The sequence below is a fragment of the Oryctolagus cuniculus genome, chromosome 14 (genome assembly GCF_051225735.1).
Source record: "Oryctolagus cuniculus isolate XC-2025 breed Fujian yellow rabbit chromosome 14, ASM5122573v1, whole genome shotgun sequence".
In the NCBI taxonomy this organism is placed as follows: Eukaryota; Metazoa; Chordata; class Mammalia; order Lagomorpha; family Leporidae; genus Oryctolagus; species Oryctolagus cuniculus.
This window is the reverse complement of record NC_142880.1, coordinates 82621120-82641087: the sequence shown is the minus strand read 5'-3', so window position 1 is coordinate 82641087 and position 19968 is coordinate 82621120. Positions and strand designations below refer to the sequence as shown.

At 44.4% G+C, this 19968-nt stretch overlaps 1 pseudogene; it reads right to left on the bottom strand.

Moving 5' to 3' along the window:
• Window positions 1–714: 714 nt before the first annotated feature.
• On the bottom strand, window positions 715–1173 carry LOC149122412 (large ribosomal subunit protein eL29-like; annotated as a pseudogene).
• Between the last annotated feature and the right edge of the window lie 18795 nt (window positions 1174–19968).

The following is a 19968-nucleotide window of genomic DNA, read 5'->3' as shown; positions in this document are numbered from 1 at the left end:
TAATATAAAACAAAATTGTATTAATAAGATATTACTAATATTAATCAATAGGAACTGCAGAAGTGTGCTGGGGCGAGGGAGGCAGGGAGGAGCGCTGTGGGCTCCACTGGGATTTTCAGGCCAGACACTTCCCAGTGCTCCTTGCTAAATACTCAGCCTAGAAACTGTCCCCCAAAGTGCACTAAAACGTGCAACTCTAATGTTTGTGTTCGGTTGAAATCATGGCTGGGAAAATTCTACCTTCTCTTCAATCATGAAAACAGTCAGAGATGTCAAATTCCGTGTAATTGTCTGGTCAAAATGGAAGCTCCGTCACACTGTGTGATCTATACGATAACTGCTCTGGATTGTCAGGGCTCCTACATGCCTAATGTACAGGCCACACTCTAGTTGAACATATTCATGTGTCTCATAGATGAGTCTGGCTTATTTGGACCCTAATTATACATTCTTTAGTCCACATTACCTAACAACATGGAGTTTTTACTTTTGCATTTTTTTGGCCCCTTTTTGGGTTTACTTGTACAAACAGCCCAGGAAGACACTAGCCCCATGTAGACAGCACCTGAGAGGTCATACCAGTCCTTGTGCCTTTGCGTTGGCAGGCAAAAGCTGTTTCTAAGGGGTCTTCTCAGGGGACTAGATACCTTTGAGAGGAGCCTGAGCTGGAACTGGAGCTGCAGGTGAGGCCTGGGCCTTGGTCTGGGGCTTGGTTTATCCTCGAGCCTTGGGTTTGGTTTGGGCCTGGGCCTTAGGCTTGGCTTCAGCCTGGGCCTTGGCCTTGCTCTTTATATGAGCCTTGGCCTTGGCCTTTGCCTTGGTCTTTGGCCAGGACAGCCTAAGACCCCTGGCAACATGGACAAGGGCACACTTTCCAAGCTTGGGGTGGATGATGTAGGCAAGTTATCGAGCTTGCGACTGACACCCTTCAGGATCATGGTCTTAACTCCCTTAGGCTTGACAAGGGCCTTACTAGTTTCAGCACGTGCACTCATAACCTTGGTGTTGTTGGCCTACATCTTCTTCAGGCCCTTCGTGTTGTGCTTCTTGGCAAGACAGATGTTCCTCAGGAACTTTGAAAGATGCGTGTCTTCATGATCAGGGTATCTTGATGCCATTTGTTTGCCAGTTTCAGGACTGGTTGTGTGTGGTGTGGTTCTTGGGCTTGGCCATGTCTACACCATAACCCGCAGCTGCCAAAGTGCCTGGGACTGGAAAAAGCCACCTTTGTATTTTATACAAATCTGTAATAAAGAATAGCAGTCATGAAGCTCTGGTGTCAGATTTTTGCATTTGGCTACCATGGAGCCCATAGTTTTGGAGATTCTCTCATTAAACACTCCAACTAAAATGGAAAATTCCATTGCCTCAGTTGTACAGCTGTGTTTCAAGTTCTTAATAGTTAGCTACACGTGGCTAGTGCCTACCACACCTCTCAATAAAGTTATGGAAATTTCCACCATCACAATAAATTCTATCGGACAGTACTCATTGAAGAGTCACTAACTCAAGTCTGGCCATTGTGGAAAACAGTATGAATAAACTTCAAAAAAATTAAAAACAGAGCTACAGAATCATGCAGCAGTTTCACTCCTGGGTGTTTGTCCAAAGGAAAGGGAATTGCTCTGTGGAAGAGACATCGGCACTTGTGTGTTTCCTGCAGCACTCATTCACAACAGCCAGGAAATGCAGACAACCCAAATGTCCGTCTGCTGCTGAGTGGGTAAAGACACTGTGGCGTGTATACACAGTGGAATACTACTCAGCCATAAAAACAGATGAAATCCAGGCATTCACAATGGTACGGCTGGAACTAGAGTGAAATAGGCCAGGCAGAGAAAGGACAAGTACAACATAATCTCACTCAAATCTGATAGTCAACAAAGTTGGTCTCATAGAAGTTGAGAGTAAAGTGCTGACTACCAGAGGCTGGGGAAAGTAGGGGGTCGTGAGAGATGTGCAAATGCAGGTGGATGGGTGTTCAGCTAAAGACAGGCAGGAGAAGCAGGTGCTGGCTGCAGATGATGAGAATGTACTCTTGATGTTTTTTATAAAGCTGAAAGAGAGGATTCAATGTTTTCTTCATAAAGAAATTCTCAATGTTTGAGGAGATAGGTATTTTGACCCTGGTTTGAACTTTACACAATGTGAACATGTATGAAGACATCACATGGGGTTTGACATGTGGCGTAGCAGGTTAAGCCCCCGACTTGTGGCCTTGGCATCCCATAGGGGTGCTGGTTGTGTCCCAGCTGCTCCACTTCCAATCCAGATCCCTGCTAATGGCCTGGGAACGTTACTCAAGATGGTCTGAGATGGGCCCCTGCCACCTACATGGGAGACTTAGATGAAGCTCCTGGCTTTGGCCTTATTAAGCTCTGGCCAATGCAGCCACTTGGGGAGTGCTCTCCCTCTCTCTCTCTCTCCCCATTTCTCCCTCTCTGTAACTCTTTCAAATAATAAAATAAATAAATCTTTAAAAAAAATCACATGGTACCTCAAAACTATGTCCCATTTTTAGGTATCAGTTACACTTTTTAAAAAATGTTTTTGAAAAGAGCAGCTAACTGAAAATGAACTAGGAAGGTGGAACACTCCATGATTAGGATTCAGAAATGAGAATACGTACAAACCAGATAGTGCAAGGGGACTCATAAGGCAATTAGCATTTTTAGGAAAAGCAAAATACTGATCAAGATACAGAATGCAGTCATAATATATTTTACTTCATAATGAGCAATATTTATATGGTCAAAACTGTGTCAATACTCAGTGCTGGATCTATTCTTAATTGGTCGGTAACCATATTGAAAGAATGGGAGAGAGAATGTGGTGACTTCTGGGAGGGTGCTAAACTTCATCTCCTATAGCAAAGGACTATTGGGTAACAACAAATGTTGATAAAGGCAGACTATATAGTCAGCCCTCTGCATCCACAGCTTCCGCCAACTGTGGACCAAAAATGCCCAGAAAACACTGCATCTCTACTGAACATGTACAGACTTTCCCCCTCATGATTATTCCTTAAATGATACAGTATAAAAACTACTACAAAACATTTATATTGTGTTAGGTCACTGTAAGTGACTGGGAGATGATTTAGAATGTAGTAGAGGACGTGCATAGGATGTATAAGGGATTCAGCACTTGTGGGTGTTGGTGTCTGCTGGGAGAGGGCCTGGACTCAGTCCCCCTGGAGACTGAGGGATGACTGTGCATGTTTTTGGGAATGGGAAGATGACTAGCATGAGAAGAGTTTGCAAGATTCTTCCTCTGGGGAATAGGAGGGAAGTGGATGGGACAGGGCAAATGGCTTTGTTGAAAGCCTTTTGGAGCTGTTTGAGTCTTAAAAACATGGATAAGTAGAATAATTGTGCAAACAATCCAGACAGAATTCCTTTAATATTTGGTCACATTCAGGTTTGTAATGGGATCATTGATAATCTACGGAGCTTCTGTGTGGTAATGAAATCTGTATGATGTACTATAAAGTATACAGCGAGCAGGAAAAGTAATACTACATGAAATATAAAGACTGAAGAGAAGCACTCTCTGGACTTACAAAAGATTTGTCTGCAGACAGTGCACCCTGGATATAGTAACAGAAAAGACAGAAATACCATGGCCCAGGAAACTGAGCAGATGACGGAGGGGTGTTTCATCACGAGAAAGCATACAAAAACCAGCTCTGGGAAGAGACGCACAGTCCAGGCTGGGACGGCTTCTCTGTCACGTTAGGTCTGTGTGATTGGAGACCAGTACCTGCTGCAGCGGTCTCAGTCTCTGGCAATGGCCTCTTTACAAAAGTTGAATTTCAAGTATGGAGTTGAGAACTCAAAATAAGATAGAAAAAGTTGATAACACTTAAAATGACATCATTGCCACTGCGTAACAGTGTTTCCCAAGGCCTACAGAAACACCCACAGATTTTGTATTCCTAATCTCAAAGTTTGCCCTTCTGCCCTGGTGATCTCAGGCTCACTTTCACAATCAGGACGTCATCTGCCCTCTGGGGCCGGCTTGCCTTTTTGCTTTCCCTCCCACCTCTAATATGCAGCAAGAATTGTACCCGGGGTCTGCATCTCGCGCCACAACCCGCTCAGCCAAATGCTCCATCAGGCTGTTAACCGAATTGCCTGCTCAGATGGTGAGCTGCCGCAACAGGCAATTTCAGACTCCGATCAGGAGTTGGCAGAGCACCAGGAAAGATGTCAGGCTCACAGGCGTGACACAGCACACTGGTGGGGAACCATCGGCGTCGCCTCTTCAGCAAATGTCAAGCCCGAGTCCAGAACTACAAGGTTGAAATGAAAAGCAAATAACTGCACGTGGAAGTCCTCCACTGAGCTGTTCTCACCCACAACTCCCTGTGAGATACAGATTAAGAATCCTGTTTTACCAAAGAGGGAACTGCTGTTTAGAGAGGTTAAGCCGATTGTTCCAGTTGATGGGATCTGGACAAAGAAGATTTTTTCCCCTCCATCCCCACATCCCTGTTGCTGCCTGCGTCCGTGTCATGCACTCTCACTGGCATCTGGAAGTGTGTGCGGCCGTCAAGGGAGGAAGGGAGAGCGGCTTCCTCATTGCAGTCGCCTGCAGCTGACTTCCCCCACAGCTGGGCAACGGCACACAACTGCTCTTGGAAACAGCATCACACGAGCCCCACACTGGAGGCTTGTGCAAGGTGAAGCCAGGGCTCAGCAGTCACACCATGACCAAGCCGTGCAGGTGTAAACTCAAGTGGCAAACCACCGGGCAGTGAAAACGTTTGCTTGTATAAAATTGTATTTCTGCCCTAGGATTCTAGAAGGTCTTTGGGGATAAGTTGTGTTTCCTTTCTTGCCTATGCCACCACCATCCCCTCTGTGATCTAAATCCCAGGTATCTGGCAAATCTTTCCATTGTGTGGACTTTAGGGTCATGCTGTCCTGATTGGAACCCAGCTCAGCCTCTCGGTATCTGTGAATCCTTCTTTGACGTCATACTGAATGCCCTGTTGCCCATCCACACTAGCACTCACTCTTGTCCCCAGGAAGACATATTCCCCCAATACATGAAAAATAGTCTCTTGCTTTAGCTTTCAGATTTTCCTTCCCAGAAAGGTTAAATTTTTTCATATTGTTTAGTTAATCTGCTTACTTCTTTTTTGTTCATGTCCTTTGCCCATTTATTTTAAAAAATGGAGTATTGGTGTTTTTCATATTTTACTTAATAATATCTATATTCCCATTTCAGGTTCCTCTTTAGATGCAATTTATTTAATATGTCAAATTATTCTCAGAAGCAATAAACTGCGAGAGAAAAATCACTAAATAACTGCCAAAGCATTAAATATCACCCCCAGGTGGAGAGTCCCTAGAAGTTATAGTGTAGGGCGAGGAAACCTTGTCCTTAGGATGTTAATGCTGAATCATATTGTCATCAATGTGAATTACCGTCCTGAAAATGACCAAAGAAGAGAGATTAGAAAAGAAAGAAGAAAACAGTGTTTTCAGGCCTCCCTCCCTGTGCGCTTCTGCTCCCTGAGCTCCTGTCATTCCTAAAACAGGCCAGCATCCCTGTGATGGTTCTTTTTTATTTTAAAGATTTGAAAGATAGAGTTACAGAGAGAAGAGGAGAGACAGAGACAGAGAAAGAGCGAGAGCTTCTATCTGCTGCTTCACTTCCCAAGTGGCCACAACAGCTGAGGTGGGGCCAGGCCAAAGCCAGGAGCTGGGAGCTTTTTCCAGGTCTCCCACATGGGTGCAGGGGCCCAAGCACTGGGCCGTCTTCCACCGCTTTCTCAGGTGCATCGTCAGTGAGCTGGATCAGAAGTGGAGTAGCAAGGATGCAAACCAGTGCCCGTATGGGATGCTGGTTTCACAGGCAGAGGTTTAACCTGCCACGCCCCAGTGCTGGCCCTTGTGATGTTTCTTTTACACTTCTTAATTGGCTGTAGAAAAAAAACTAAGATTTCATTGTTACTATCACTCAAAATATATCACCTAGTATTGGAAGGTATATATGCATAGAAATCTGCATCTGCTTTCGTTTAGTGGTAAAGAGAAGTTCTTGGGTCTCTTAAATTATTTAATTGTATTATTGTATTCAAAAAGCATTAAAGGACAGAGAATAGCCTTCGGTTTATTGTGGAAAAGTTTTAAAAGACTTTGTAGTATTTATCATCTGTTTTAGATAGAAATGTGCAAATGTTGCACTGCCTTCCCTATTCAACCCCATTTCCTTAAGATAAATACGAACTCTCGTAAATTAAGCATGGACCACCTGGGAATACTCCTACTACCTGAAGCTTGTCAATGGCTTGTCAGCATTGGAGACCTACTGCTCCTCCAGTGTGGGTTGTGTGCTTTCCTTAAGTTCCTGTCTGTCTTCCCAGGTTAAAGCTAATTTGCATTACTTTCCATTTCAGCCACCAGCTCTATCTGGAGCTGCAGTGACATTTTTACACAAGGAAAGATGTATGCTGGCCATCTGTCATGTAAAGACATTACATAGCTAAACCATCTACCCTGCCTGTTACTGCATGGTGAGCGATGGAAACACCAATAACTGAATTGAGTTTCTACATGGAGAACTGGTGGCAAGAGACAGTCTTTTGTATGTTATGCTGCCAAGAAAATGAACATCAGGTGAGTCCCTAGCACCAGATTACAGGAGCATGTCTGAGAGATGATGTGGATCTGGGCTTATAATGCCTTTAGCCTCTGTTTTGAAAGTCTGCGAGCAGAAATGTGTCACTGTTTTATGCTCCCTGGACCAGAGAGACTTTCTCTGGTAGGGTAGGGGTGGGGGCTGAAGATCTGGACAATGGTACTGGCCATGCCATGATTGGGACTGTAGTCAAATCTCTTCTCTTTGTCAACTTGAGTTTACTCATCTCAGAAAGACAGAATGAGGCTGAATGACCACTTCTAACATTCTAATTATTACCGTGGCATTTACTTAGGCTGCCTGGAACACAAAGATGAGAGAGACTACTGACTTGTTATGGGCTGGACTGTGACTGTCAGGTGAGCTTTCAGTAGCACCAAAAGGTATAGGCATGAATGCATGGGGAGGCGGCAACAAAGGCAGGACAAGAGGATGTGTTAAATGAGTTAGCAAGGTGGGATTTAGAAGCCTGAGGCAACTCTGACCAACTTAATAGCTGGTCCAAAGCTTCCTGGGGCCTGAGAAGCTGTGTCAGGACTGAGCAGGTTTTAAAAGTTGATACTTCTCTAGGTTGTTTCCTGAGCCCTGTTGTTCCCTCAGTCTGCACACACTCTTCCTGGGCAGTTTCATCCATTTTCTCTTTCTTTCTTTCTTTCTTTCTTTCTTTCTTTCTTTCTTTCTTTCTTTCTTTCTTTCTTTCTTTCTTTCTTTCTTTCTTTTCTTTCTTTCTTTCTTTCTCTCTCTCTCTCTCTCTCTCTCTCTCTCTCTCTCTTTTTCTTTCTTTCTTTTTTAAAAATTTATTTATTTATTTGAAAGGCAGAGTTACAGAGAGGGAGAGGCAGAGAGAGAGGTCTTCCATCTGCTGGTTCACTCCCCAACTGGCCACAATGGCCAGAGCTGCACTGATCCGAAGCCAGGAGCCAGGAGCTTCTTCTGGGTCTCCCACATGGGTGCAGGGGCCCAAGGACTTGGGCCATCTTCCACTGCTTTCCCAGGCCACAGCAGAGAGCTGGATTGGAAGTGGAGCAGTCAGGACTCAAACTGGGCCCATATGGGACACTGACACTATAGGCAGCGGCTTTACCCACTACGCCACAGTGCCGGCCTCCATCCATTTGCTTTTATGTGCTGTATATCCTGGTACCCTTTTCTCTAAAGCACCAAAGCTAACTGGCTCTTTCCACTCTGATAGCCATGGATGTCCAAACTCAACAGCTCCACACTGAGTGTCAATCCCCTCTGCCCACTGCCACTGCCGCTGCTTCTGCAGCAGTCACCCTCTCAGGGGCTAACTCCTTGTTCACAGTATTGATCGCGTACCGACTGGAGTGTCCTCGATGACTTCTTCCTCTCTCACCTCTGACAGCCCGTCAACCCCACCACTTAGAACGCTTCCAAAGCACTCCCCGCTGTCGCAACATGAAACCCGGTAGCAGGACGGGCCTCCCCACCCTCCCAACCTCATCTGTTGATGCTCCTCACTCACGCTTAGCCCTGGGAGCATCTGCCAGTTCTACAGCTCGCCAAGTCACCTTTGTTTCTGTGCTGGTGTATGTTCTTGGTTCTGCTTGGCAAGCCTCCCTAACCTCCCCCTCTCCACAGCACAGTTTCCTGAGATGACTTGAGTTTTCTCTTTAGTCTTGATCTAGATCAGTGGTTCTCAATTGTGGCTGATGTCCCAAGGGGACATTTGGCCGTGTCTGGAGGCACTTTGGATGGCCACTGGCAGCAAATGGGTAGAGGGCAGAGATACTGCTGCACATCCTGCAATGCCCCTCACATCAAAGACCCCTTCTAACCAAGGATAGTCTGCCCACCAATATTAATAACATCAAATTGAGAAGCCCTGCTCTAGATTTGTCCGTCACCAGGAAGGCTTTCCTGACCTCATGATGTCCTTCCAAAAGGTCTCATGCCCCTCTCCCCAGCCTTCGCATCACCCTTGTCCTGTCTGTTCACCTACCTGTCTCCTCTCCTAGGATGTGAACTTTTGGAAGCCAGGCACTGTTTCTTGTTTCCCTTTTAATTCCCAGCACAGTTCTCGGTAACAGTGGGCATGTAATACATATTTGTAAATGAATGCGAAAGTAAATACACCAAAGTCACACTCTAAGGAGGGCTCACATGGAATACTTTTTTTTCTAGGAAGCGTATCATTTTCTATAATACCACCCTCTAATCCCTGTCCCCACAGCACTGCTAGGGAAGGCATTCTTTAAGAATTTTCTTGTATGTGTGGGCCACAGCAAACTGCCAACCTGTCTGGGGAAATAAATATTTGAATAGTTACTTTGTTTTCTGGGGACTTCTCTTGCCAATAACATTCCAGTCATGGAAATATCCTTACCCACGATGTGATGTGTGCTGCAAGATTATGACGGTGATTATTTATATTTTCATGACATGATCTTATATATTAAATAATAGTTGCAACAGATTGTGTCATGACTTTCTTTTATAGTTGAAAATGCCACATAATGCACGTTAAGGCAACATAAGCCAATATATTTCATCGCCCACCACTGTAATCTATTAAAGCCTGAGATATTTTCAGGGAATTGCCTTAAATCCTTTTGGTGGTTTAAAGTAGCTTCAGAAGGATTAGTGGCTTAGAGATAATTGTTATTGCTAATATTTTATTTGAAATGTCCTGTTCAGCAAAAGTAATGTGACATTTTGCTCACTGGAAATGCTGTCTTTCTAGGAAAAAGGATGAGTCAAAAGGTCAGTGCCCGGGAGAGGCAGGGGAAGGAGTGAGTGAGACAAGGAGCAAGGGCCTGGGCTGCGGGGACCAGCACGAGTTCACCAAGTCAAAGCCGACTTTCGTGTGCACTTTTGGGAGCTGCAGTTTTAACTTTACGTGAATTGTGGAATTCATGTGGACAGTTCCTCAGCCCTATAAAGAAACTGGAGTTTTACTTTTTAAAAGAAAAATAAGTGAGGAGAATGAAACAATGAGAAAGGTCTTTGCAGGTTCATCTTCTACCAAGATGCTAATTGTTGGAACTCGTTGGGGGCTCATCTCTGTCCCTTGGCCAGTGGGACTCGACCAGATAGTGCAGCTGTTAAAAAATAAAAATTCCTTGGGCCATTCTAACTAACTCTGCTTCTTACTAATTTTGAGATGGCCCCAGAAATCTGCATTTCAACTAGAGAGCTCCAGGGGTTTCTGATGCAGGTATTTCTTATGCCTGTAGAAGATTAATTAACCAATCTATTTCTTCGTGTTTCTCAAATTTCTATCAATAGCCCAAATGCATCTGAATTCTGGACGCTTCTTTCAAAATGACAATCAAAACCTCTATCTGAATGCCTCAAAAGTATTTTAAGCTCAGCCTGTCCAAATCCAAGCATTGTATTCTTGTATTTCCTACATCAGTAACGGCACCAGCACCCATCCAGGTCTGCATCGCAAGATGTAGGTGTTCCCTCCATGTCTCTCTCCATCCACTCTATCTTTGAGATCATGCTGGTCCCAGCTCCCATCATCCCCAGTATTTCCTGTCTGGACTGCAGCAATGACTCATAACCCAGTCCCCTTGCATTCACTCTTTTTTTTTTTTTTTTTTAAAGATTTATTTATTTATTTGAAAGAGTTACAGAGAGTGAAGGAGAGGGCAGGGGGAGAGAGAGAGTCTTCCATCCACTGGTTCACTCCCCAATTGGCTGCAACAGCTAGAGCTGCGCCAATCCAAGGCCAGAAGCCAAGGGCTTCTTCTGAGTCTCCCACCCAGGTGCAGGGGCCCAAGGACTTGGGCCATCTCTGCTTTCCCAGGCCATAGCAGAGAGCTGGATTGGAAGTGGAGCAGCCAGGACACAAATTGGCGCCCATATGGGATGCTGACGGCAGTTTTACCTGCTTCGCCACAGTGCCGGCCCTGGCATTCACTCTTTAGTCTTTCTTCTCAATGAGCCAGGGGTCACCTTTGGAAAATGTTTACTGCAGCACTGCATCGCTCCTGCAAATCATCTCATTGACTTCCTGTTCCTTTAGGATTAGGACCAAGTTTCTTTGGCTCACAAAGTCCTCCTTGGTGACCACCACTGCAATCTGTTCTCACACAATTCTCTGTGACTCCTAGGGACCTAGCCACACTCTGCTTTCCTAAGTTCCTCAGAAGTGCCAACCTCACCCTGGGGCACAGTGGGGCCTTTTGCTCTAACCCGGTTTTTTACTCCTCAGTCCTCTTCTCTTTGAACACCTATGTCTGCTTCAGACGATGTCCCCAAGAGTAGTTCACGTTCCGTTAATACACAGTGAAACACCTATACCTTTTCTAGAATGCTTTGCTCAGTTTGTGAGTGTTTGATGAGTACCTGTTTTTCCCTAGACCACAGCAGCCACAAAGACAGCAGTTTATTTCTTTTTTTGCACGCCACTGTAGTCCCAGCATTTCTCACAGTGCTTGGTGCATGGAGAAACTCACTAAGTGTTTGATGAATGAATGCTTGTTGAATTTTCGAATGAATATTGTGTGTAACATACTGTTGAAAGAACAGTTTCATTTGAATTTCTTTAGACAGGAAAATCAGAGTAGGTTTAGCAGAGACAGACACTGAATATGTCAAGCAAAGCAATTTGGGGTATTAAGGTCATTAGCTTGATAATTAAGGCAGGTAAGACAACATAATTATAACTTTTAAGCACAACCATTAAATGAACACAAACTTTGTACCCAGGTGTATAATTTTAAGCTTGAGTTGACTTCTCAGTGACAGGTAGATGGGATATTTAAAAAATAATAATGATTCTGATTAAGAAATCCTTAGGTTTCTTTCACTCAACATTAAGGATATTTAGAATAATGAATGTCCTTTGGTTTATAATATAGAGTCTGCTATTGCCTGCATTTTCTGGGCTCCTTTCTTTCAAACCAGTCTATGGAAAGGGCTCTAAGGGGCTTGCTGCCTCACCCAGAGGAAGCTTTAACCCAACTTTCGCACTTGCTCTGAGATGTGAGGTAAGCTCCCACAGTGCTGGTGCTGTTGGTGTCTTCTGGATGTACAATAGCTGAAGGAGTCTATTAAAAGGATTTGTGCTTTAGGTCAGATTAGGCCAAGTTCAGTCACTGGGACCTCTCATTTGCCAGTTAAAACTCTTCTTTATGGTGTTTTCCCCCAAAGAAGGCCACAGAGCTTTGCAGCTGGAAGTCACAAACTCAAGAGATGGAGGAGGGAGACAAAAGCAAATAGACCATCACAATAAAGGCCAAAAGAGGAAGAGGTCATTTACAAAAACAACTGGAGAGGATTGTACAGGATACTGATCGTATTTGTAAAATACAAACCACATATAATGCTATGTAGTGATAGAATATACTAGAAAACTGGAACCTTTTTTTTTTTTTTTTTTTTTGACAGGCAGAGTGGACAGTGAGAGAGAGACAGAGAGAAAGGTCTTCCTTTGCCGTTGGTTCACCCTCCAATGGCCGCCGCGGCCGGCGCGCTGCGGCCGGCGCACCGCGCTGATCCGATGGCAGGAGCCAGGAGCCAGGTGCTTTTCCTGGTCTCCCATGGGGTGCAGGGCCCAAGCACCTGGGCCATCCTCCACTGCACTCCCTGGCCACAGCAGAGGGCTGGCCTGGAAGAGGGGCAACCGGGACAGAATGCAGCGCCCCGACTGGGACTAGAACCCGGTGTGCCGGCGCCGCTAGGCGGAGGATTAGCCTAGTGAGCCGCGGCGCCGGCCCTGGAACCATTTTATATCCCTGTTTTCTGATGCTACAACTTAACCAAAAAGGGGAAATAACTCCTTGCATGTTCCTGCTCCGTAGAGAGGATGTGTCACTTGTGCAAGTGCCTGGAAGAGCCCCTAGTTGCTGCTTGCTGCCTGTTAGTGCCTGATGGAACTGTCCCATCCAGAAAACTGTGCTAAGGTAGGGAGGACAAAGACTGGGCCTACGTTTTCCACCTTGGGTCTTCTGTGTGCCTGACACTGTGCTGGATACTTTCATATAGACTTGGAATTGCAAACTGGCGGATCAGAAAGTTTGCATGTTTGGGATGTTGTTCTTTGTGGAATCCAGGAGAAAGAGGAGACTAACCATAGGAGGCTCACCAAAAAATGCAGAGCCAAGTCAGCCCGTGCGTAGAAAGGCCGAGCACAGACGGCCTCCTGCAAATGCTGTGCCTCCCAGAAGCTCTGTTGTGCTCCATTCTTAGATAAAGGACAGGAGCACAGACATCTGAGGACTCTGTAATGTGAAAGGCAGAGGCCAAGCCCTGGAGAAAAGAACCTTGTGGAAAAGAAAGACCATGCATGGGTTTGAAAACTTGGAGAAATTTCTAATCTTTTCAGAGACATACAAGGTGTTGTACTTATGAAGCAAGAATCACATGATATAAAAACAAGCAAATAAAAGAGACCCTGGAAATAAAGACATGATAGCAGGAACAAGAACTCAATAGAAGTGAAGAGATAAAATGAAGTCTCCCACAAGCATTTTAAAAATATAAGAAGTATTAGAGAGAATTTGATAGAGAATTAAAGGATCATTTCAGGATGCCCAAATCACTGTGGCAGGAATTCTAGAAAGAAAGAACAAATGAAATAAAGGAGATATTCTATTTTAAATTTCAAAGAATCGAAGGACATCATTTCCTAGATCAAAAGAACACATCAAGTGCCCAGCAAATGACAAGCCAAAGCACACTCTTGTAAAATTTCATAACATTGAGGACAAGAGAATAGAGAAAAAACATTCAAGAAAGAAAGGCTACTTATTTACAAAGAATTAAAAATTGGATTGGCTCGGATTTTTCAAAAGTCACCCAAAAAACTGGCAGAAAGTGGAGAATACCTTCAAAATTCTGAAGGAAAATGATCTCACACCTGAACTTACTTACCCACACAAGCCATGGGTGGAGGATAAAGGTAGCCTAAAGACATTTTTGGGTGTGTAAAGTGTCAATTTCTAAGAAGTCACTAGAGAAGGTATGACACTAACATAAGGGAGTAAGTTAAGATAGAGAAGTGACCCAGGAGGGTGGCAAAGGAAATCTCCCCACGACCGGCAGGGAGAGAATTTCCAGGGAAAACAGCACCAGGAGAAGAGGACAACAGGGCGGGTGGAGGTCAGGAGGTGCTGGGAGAGGCAGCTCCAAGAAGGCAAAACTGAGATGACCTGCTGTGTTTCCACATTCAGAGACATTTGATTTCCTGGGGAGAGTCTGGGCTTGATTTAGTGGTAAGTACATAAAAAACATAGCATGCGGACACAAGCATCCACCCACACACTCAAATAATTATTAATCCTTTTGAGACTAGAAAGTTATGCAAAAAATGAAATCAGAACTCAGAAGCTTTAGTTATAATAATGTGAATGTTAATTTTTTTCCAGTGTAAGCTGTGATATAGCGCTATAGCCCTGACGGAAGGACGGGGAGATGGAAAAGGGTGAGGAAGGAAGTGGGAGGCCGCAAGAGACAGTGGGATGAGAAAAATGTCTAAAATGGAAAAACAAGGAAGCAGTAATGTAAGCATGTTTTGCTTTGGTTTGTTGTGTAATGAGGGCTTATCTTATGGAAATGTGCTTGTCTTTTTTTTTTTTTTTTTTTTTTTTTAGCTTGTTTCAAGATTTATTTATTTATTTGAAAGGCAGAGTTACAGAGAGAGGGAGAGACAGAGAAATCTTCCATCCACTGGTTCACTCCCTAAATGGCCACAGTGGCCAGGGCCAGTGTAAGCCAAAGCCAGGAACCAGGAGCTTCATTTAGGTCTCCAACGTGGATGCAAGGGCCCAGCACTGGGGCCATCTTCCGCTGTTTCCCAGGTGCATTAGCAGGGAGCTGGATCAGAAGTGGAGCTGGCAGGACACAAACCAGCACCCATATGGGATGCCAGCATTGTAGGCAGACTTAATTGGCTATGCCACAACACCAGCCCCAAGGTGTGTGTGTGTGTGTGTGCTTGTGTGTCATGAAAAATGAGAACTTAAAAATATAAGGAACATATTTATATTTTGGAGAGTGATGGACAAGAGAGTGAAAGCCTCTGTTCAATGGGGAAGGGATGAGTGTTCCACAGGGTCAAGGCCACGTAACTGTGGATGTGGCTGGATGGCTCTTCCTCTGTGAAGTACCCAGTTAGACAACTTGCCATCAGCTCGTTTCTAAATCATCTCTGTGACTCCGGGTGGTTTCATAATTCTACAGTGTTAATCGTGGCAGAAGCACTTTGTCACCAGGGAACAGATGCCTGGAGCTTTCATGATAAGAGAGTAATGTCTCTGCTTGTTTCTCAGGCCCTCCTTCCTCCATCCACCAAGAAATAGTAGTTGAAACCAGATACATGTTAAATTCTTTGCAGATTAAAAATAGCAGTAATTGGCCCCTGCATTGTGTCACAGAGTTACCTTTGGCTAAAATTGTCCTCTTGGAGATTTATCATCTTGCTCTCCAAGCCCTGGACTCAGGTGGGAAGCAGGCTGAGCCATTTGTAAACTCCATTAATTATAGAAATACAAGATATATCTTCTCCTGCCCTCTTTCCTCCAAAAGGCAAACCGTGATTTGATTTCTTTTCTATGACCCAGACCAAGTAATCTTCCCAAGCAGTATTAACATTTAGAATACACAGTCCCTCAAATGATCGGGCACCCATTGCTTACCCATCCCAAGCTCCAAATGTTAATAGCTTTTTAAAGACATCCACTTTTGCCTCCCTGAGATTCCTCAGAGACTGCAGGAGAAGCACATTGAAAGTACAGAGAACTTACTTTGTTCTGAAAGAGACTTTGTAAGAGCAATTTTTTTCCAAGATTGGAAGATTCTTGAGTGTTTTTGCCGTATAGATTTTGTGGGTACACTGAAGTGTGGTCACACTTTGGTCAACCTGAAGTAGGATGAGTGGAGTCTGTCTCTGTGGAGTGCATCCAGGCCATGTTACCTTCGTTGAGCCTGGATCCTGAATCTTGAAATGTTGTCAGTGATTATTGGCTAAATAAATAAATGAGCAAAGGGAAGGAAGGCAGATGCTCAAGGCCACACAGAATTCATAGCTGAAGGGGAGTAGAGGGGTGGTTGTGACAAGAACTAAGAATAAAAGTCCTAAATTAAATGCAGCTGTTGTCTCTAAATAGGAGTAGGATTGTTTTATAAAAACTGTTTTGGCTCAAACAACATTTTAGTTTGCAAAACGGTCAGTGATCTAACTTGGAATACCAGAGATAAATCTACAAATGGAATTAAATGACCTGATAAAATATTTCTGTACCTAGTGCTGGCCCTGGATTGAGTATTGATTGAAGCAGGGACCAGGGAGTGGGCATTTAGCTTAGCGTTAACAAGCTTGCTTCTCACCCTGGAGTGCCTGGATTTGATTCCTGGCCCTAGCTCCTGGTTCCAGCTTCCTGGCAGTGCTAACTCTGGGAGGCAGTAGTGATGGTTCAAGCCCCTGGATCCCTACCACCCAGGTAGGAGACCAAGATTGTGTTCTGGCTCCTTGTTCCAGTCCCAGCCCAGCCCCAGCTGTGTGAGTATTTGGGGAATGAACCAGTGAATGAGAACTCTGTCTATCTGATTCTCTGCCTAACAAAACCATGGACCAGAAAAGTTATTGTTAAAAAACACTCATTTTGAGGCCGGCGTTGCGGCTCACTAGGCTAACCCTCTGCCTTGCGGCTCCGGCACACCAGGTTCTAGTCCCGGTCGGGGCGCTGCATTCTGTCCCGGTTGCCCCTCTTCCAGGCCAGCTCTCTGCTGTGGCCAGGGAGTGCAGTGGAGGATGGCCCAAGTGCTTGGGCCCTGCACCCGCATGGGAGACCAGGAGAAGTACCTGGCTCCTGCCATCAAATCCGCCGCGGCCATTGGAGAGTGAGCCAATGGCAAAAAGGAAGACCTTTCTCTCTCTCTCTCTCACCATCCACTCTGCCTGTCAAAAAAACAAAAACAAAACAAAAAAACACTCATTTTGTTCCAATAAAGCTTGCACACCTATGTTCAAAGTGGTTTTATTTGTAACAGTAAAAAAGTGAAAGCAACCCTAATATTCATCAGTTGATGAATGGATAAGCAAACTGTGGTGCAATCACAGAATGGCAAAGTATTCAGCAATAAGAGGGGATGTCGTGCTGACTCATGCCACAGCATGGATGAAGCTTGAAGACATTGTTCTAAGTAAAAGAAGCCCACTCAACTCATTTTATGATTCCATGCATATGGAATGCCCAGCATAGGCCAATCCATCGCGGTGAAAGCAGATTGCTAGTGGCCAGTGACCAGAGGAAAGGGAGGGGTGGAGACAGTTGCTTAATGGGTATGAGGAGTCTTGTGAGGATGATGAAAATGTTTTGGAAGTAGTGATGATAATTATGCAGCGTTGTGAATATACCAAAAGCCACTGGATTGCACTTTAAAAAACTGTAACATGGTCAAAATGATGAACTTTACTCCAATTAAAAATAACTAAATGCAAAAAAATAAGATATGTATTTGTTGTGCAATGCTGTTTGGAGGAGGAGGAAATGGAGATTGTTTTAAGGATATAGATTTAAAATTTGTTTTTTGACTGGGAAGTTGTCTTCAATATATTAAAAATAGACACTTAAGAGAGCAATTGGCTCTTTAGTCTGGGTTCTGTCTTCATTCCTTAATCATCGTGATGGAAAATCGCAGTAGCTATTGAATGAATCGGACTTGGACTCTGGAGGTTAGGCTGCATCGTGGACACTTAAGATATTGCCTTTGGCAAGGTAGCCCGACTCGTGGCATCTTCATTTCCTCATTTGAAAAACACAACAGTGTGATCGTGCTTACTTCTAACGAGGTGAGTGTCAGTGCTTCCCCAGCCTTGGCTGCACACTGGGCTGCTGACTTCTTCAGCTGGGTTCTGACGCATTGCTGCAAAGAGAACTATGTAAGAGACACACAGCATCGCGCCTGGCACAGGGCAGGTGGTGGATCTGTGCTGGCTTTAGCATGCTGGTAAGAACTTACTCATCGATTACGGCATGTCGTTTTAGTAGATGGAAGTATGTCTGCCAGAGCACAAAAGGAGCTGGGAGATGGGGTGGGCAGAGTATATGGAGGGAAGAAATATTTTTTGAATATACCCAGCTGTTTTGAGCCTGAACCAGTTGTGCTTGCTTGCTGCATACCATTTAACTGTGCGCTCTGCTAGGAGGAGTGGATCTCTGACCAACCGGCTGCCAAGAGTCACTCCTGTCTGTGGAATAAAACGGCACATCTTCCAAAAAACAACAATATTTCCACAAAAATTTGTGTTCCGTTCAGTAAAGAGCATTAGCCCTTCCACAGTCAATAGGCACTTTATCTCTTTCGGGCGATGCTGCCTGCCTTTGGTTTGGTGTGATTTCCTTACATGACTAATTCACCTGACACCCGCATTTGCTGGCAGTTTGTGCATTCTTGAGAACATTCCGCTTCGGGTGTGCTTTGTTGGTGTGAACGCGTCCTTTTTTAGATCATAAGGATACCACTGTTTAAAAGATACAAACGCACAAAACTTCACTGTGATAATTTAAAATACAGTTTCCCAGGTTCACATGGAGATGTCACTAATCATATTGCTAGGATGAGAGGCGGGGAACAGGAAGACTTGGGCTTCCTATGTACTGGGGGTCCATTTTCCCACTCATTGAACAAAGGCGTTGAGCCAAATGATCGCAAGCTTCCTTGTGTGGCTAATATTTTGTGAGTCCGTGTGTACAGCTGGATGTTGTGCTGTCAGGTTTGATGCCAGGTTCTTCATGCAGTGCAGGCAGCACATGAAAACACACCTTCTCCTCTGGTCCCTGGGCTGCACAGTAACTTTCCCCGTTGCAAAGTGCCTGATATGAACGTTCCCCACCGAATCTGATTTTGTTTCTGTTATGATATTCTGGTTTCACCTTATTTAGCTTTTAGTTTTATGACTCTACCAGCTAAGGGTAAGCCACCTGTTCTTATCAGGTTTGGTAATATTCCCAAGAGACACGTTGGAAATTCATGGCACTCTTTGATATTGTAATATAGTCAAGTCTGAATAGTTATATGTTGAAGCTTTTTTTAAAAAATCATGAATGACTTTAAACTATTTTCTTCTTTATAGAAGAGGGCATTCCATTCATATATATTTTTAATTATGTAGATAGGTAGGGGATGGATATATGGATTTCACGTTTGCACATTAGAAAACTTGCTATAAAAAGGATGTGGTGTGGTTGAGGATCACCATCACACACACACCCCAAGGCTGACTTGGATTGCAACAGGGAGAACGAGAGATTGGACAGAGAGTGCTTTGCATCTGCCACGGCAGTCCACGAGAACTTTGTTCCGCACAGCCACCTGACCTCATTCTTACTGCATTCAGCTGAGGTAGGGGTGGGATGGTCCTCCCTTTCACAGACAGAGAGACTGAGGCTTAGGGGGGTTTAGTAGCTTCATTTATCCATCAAATATTTTAGTGCCTACTACATGCAGTGTAGGTGCTTTGGATGGAGCTAGAGACAAAAAGAAAAATACCTGATATCTACTGTCAAGGAGCTTACAGTCTTGTGAAGGGGAGAGAAACTAAAATCAGGGAGAGAAACAAGACAATGTTGGGTTGTGATGGCTTTCACGAAGTATCTGAATGAAGTGGCTGAGAAAACACGTGCCCCAAGCCACATGGCTAGTGAGTGGTGGAGCTTCCATTTGAACACAGACATAGCTTTGTGGCTGTGTCACTAATGTCAAACTATAAAGCCGTCACCTCATCCAAGGCTGTCTGAAAAGAGGCTGTAATAGATGACCAAAACAACCAGGAAGAAGAGCTGTTTAATTTTTCTCTCTGCCCACGTGACACGGATAATTACAACAGTTCTTGATCTGTACTTACTTACTATGTAGTATTTTAGTTTGTTGTATTGCTAACATTCATTAAGATGCCTTTCTAAGTAGATAACATTAAATGCTTTTCTGATTTCTTAAGTGTGCGATTAGAAGCATCTTTAGTTTTCCCCCTTTTTAGCAATGGGTCTGTCACACTCAACTTTTAGTAAATGTATCCACTCTATACAATTAGAAAAATGTGTGCCAAAAACAGATGCACACATTCTTTTTCTTTTTTTAAAGATTTATTCATTTATTTGAGAAGCAGAGTTACAGACAGAGAAGACTTCCATCCTCTGGCTCACTCCCCAAATGGCTGCAATGGCTGGAGCTGGGCTGATCTGAAGCCAAGAGCCAGGAGCCAGGAGCCAGGAGCCAGGAGCCAGGAGCTAGGAGCTTCTTCCAGGTCTTCCAGGTGGGTGCAGGGGCCCAAGCATCTGGGTCATCTTCCACCACTTTCCAGGCCATTAGCAGAGAGCTGGAACAGAAGTGGAGCAGCCAGGA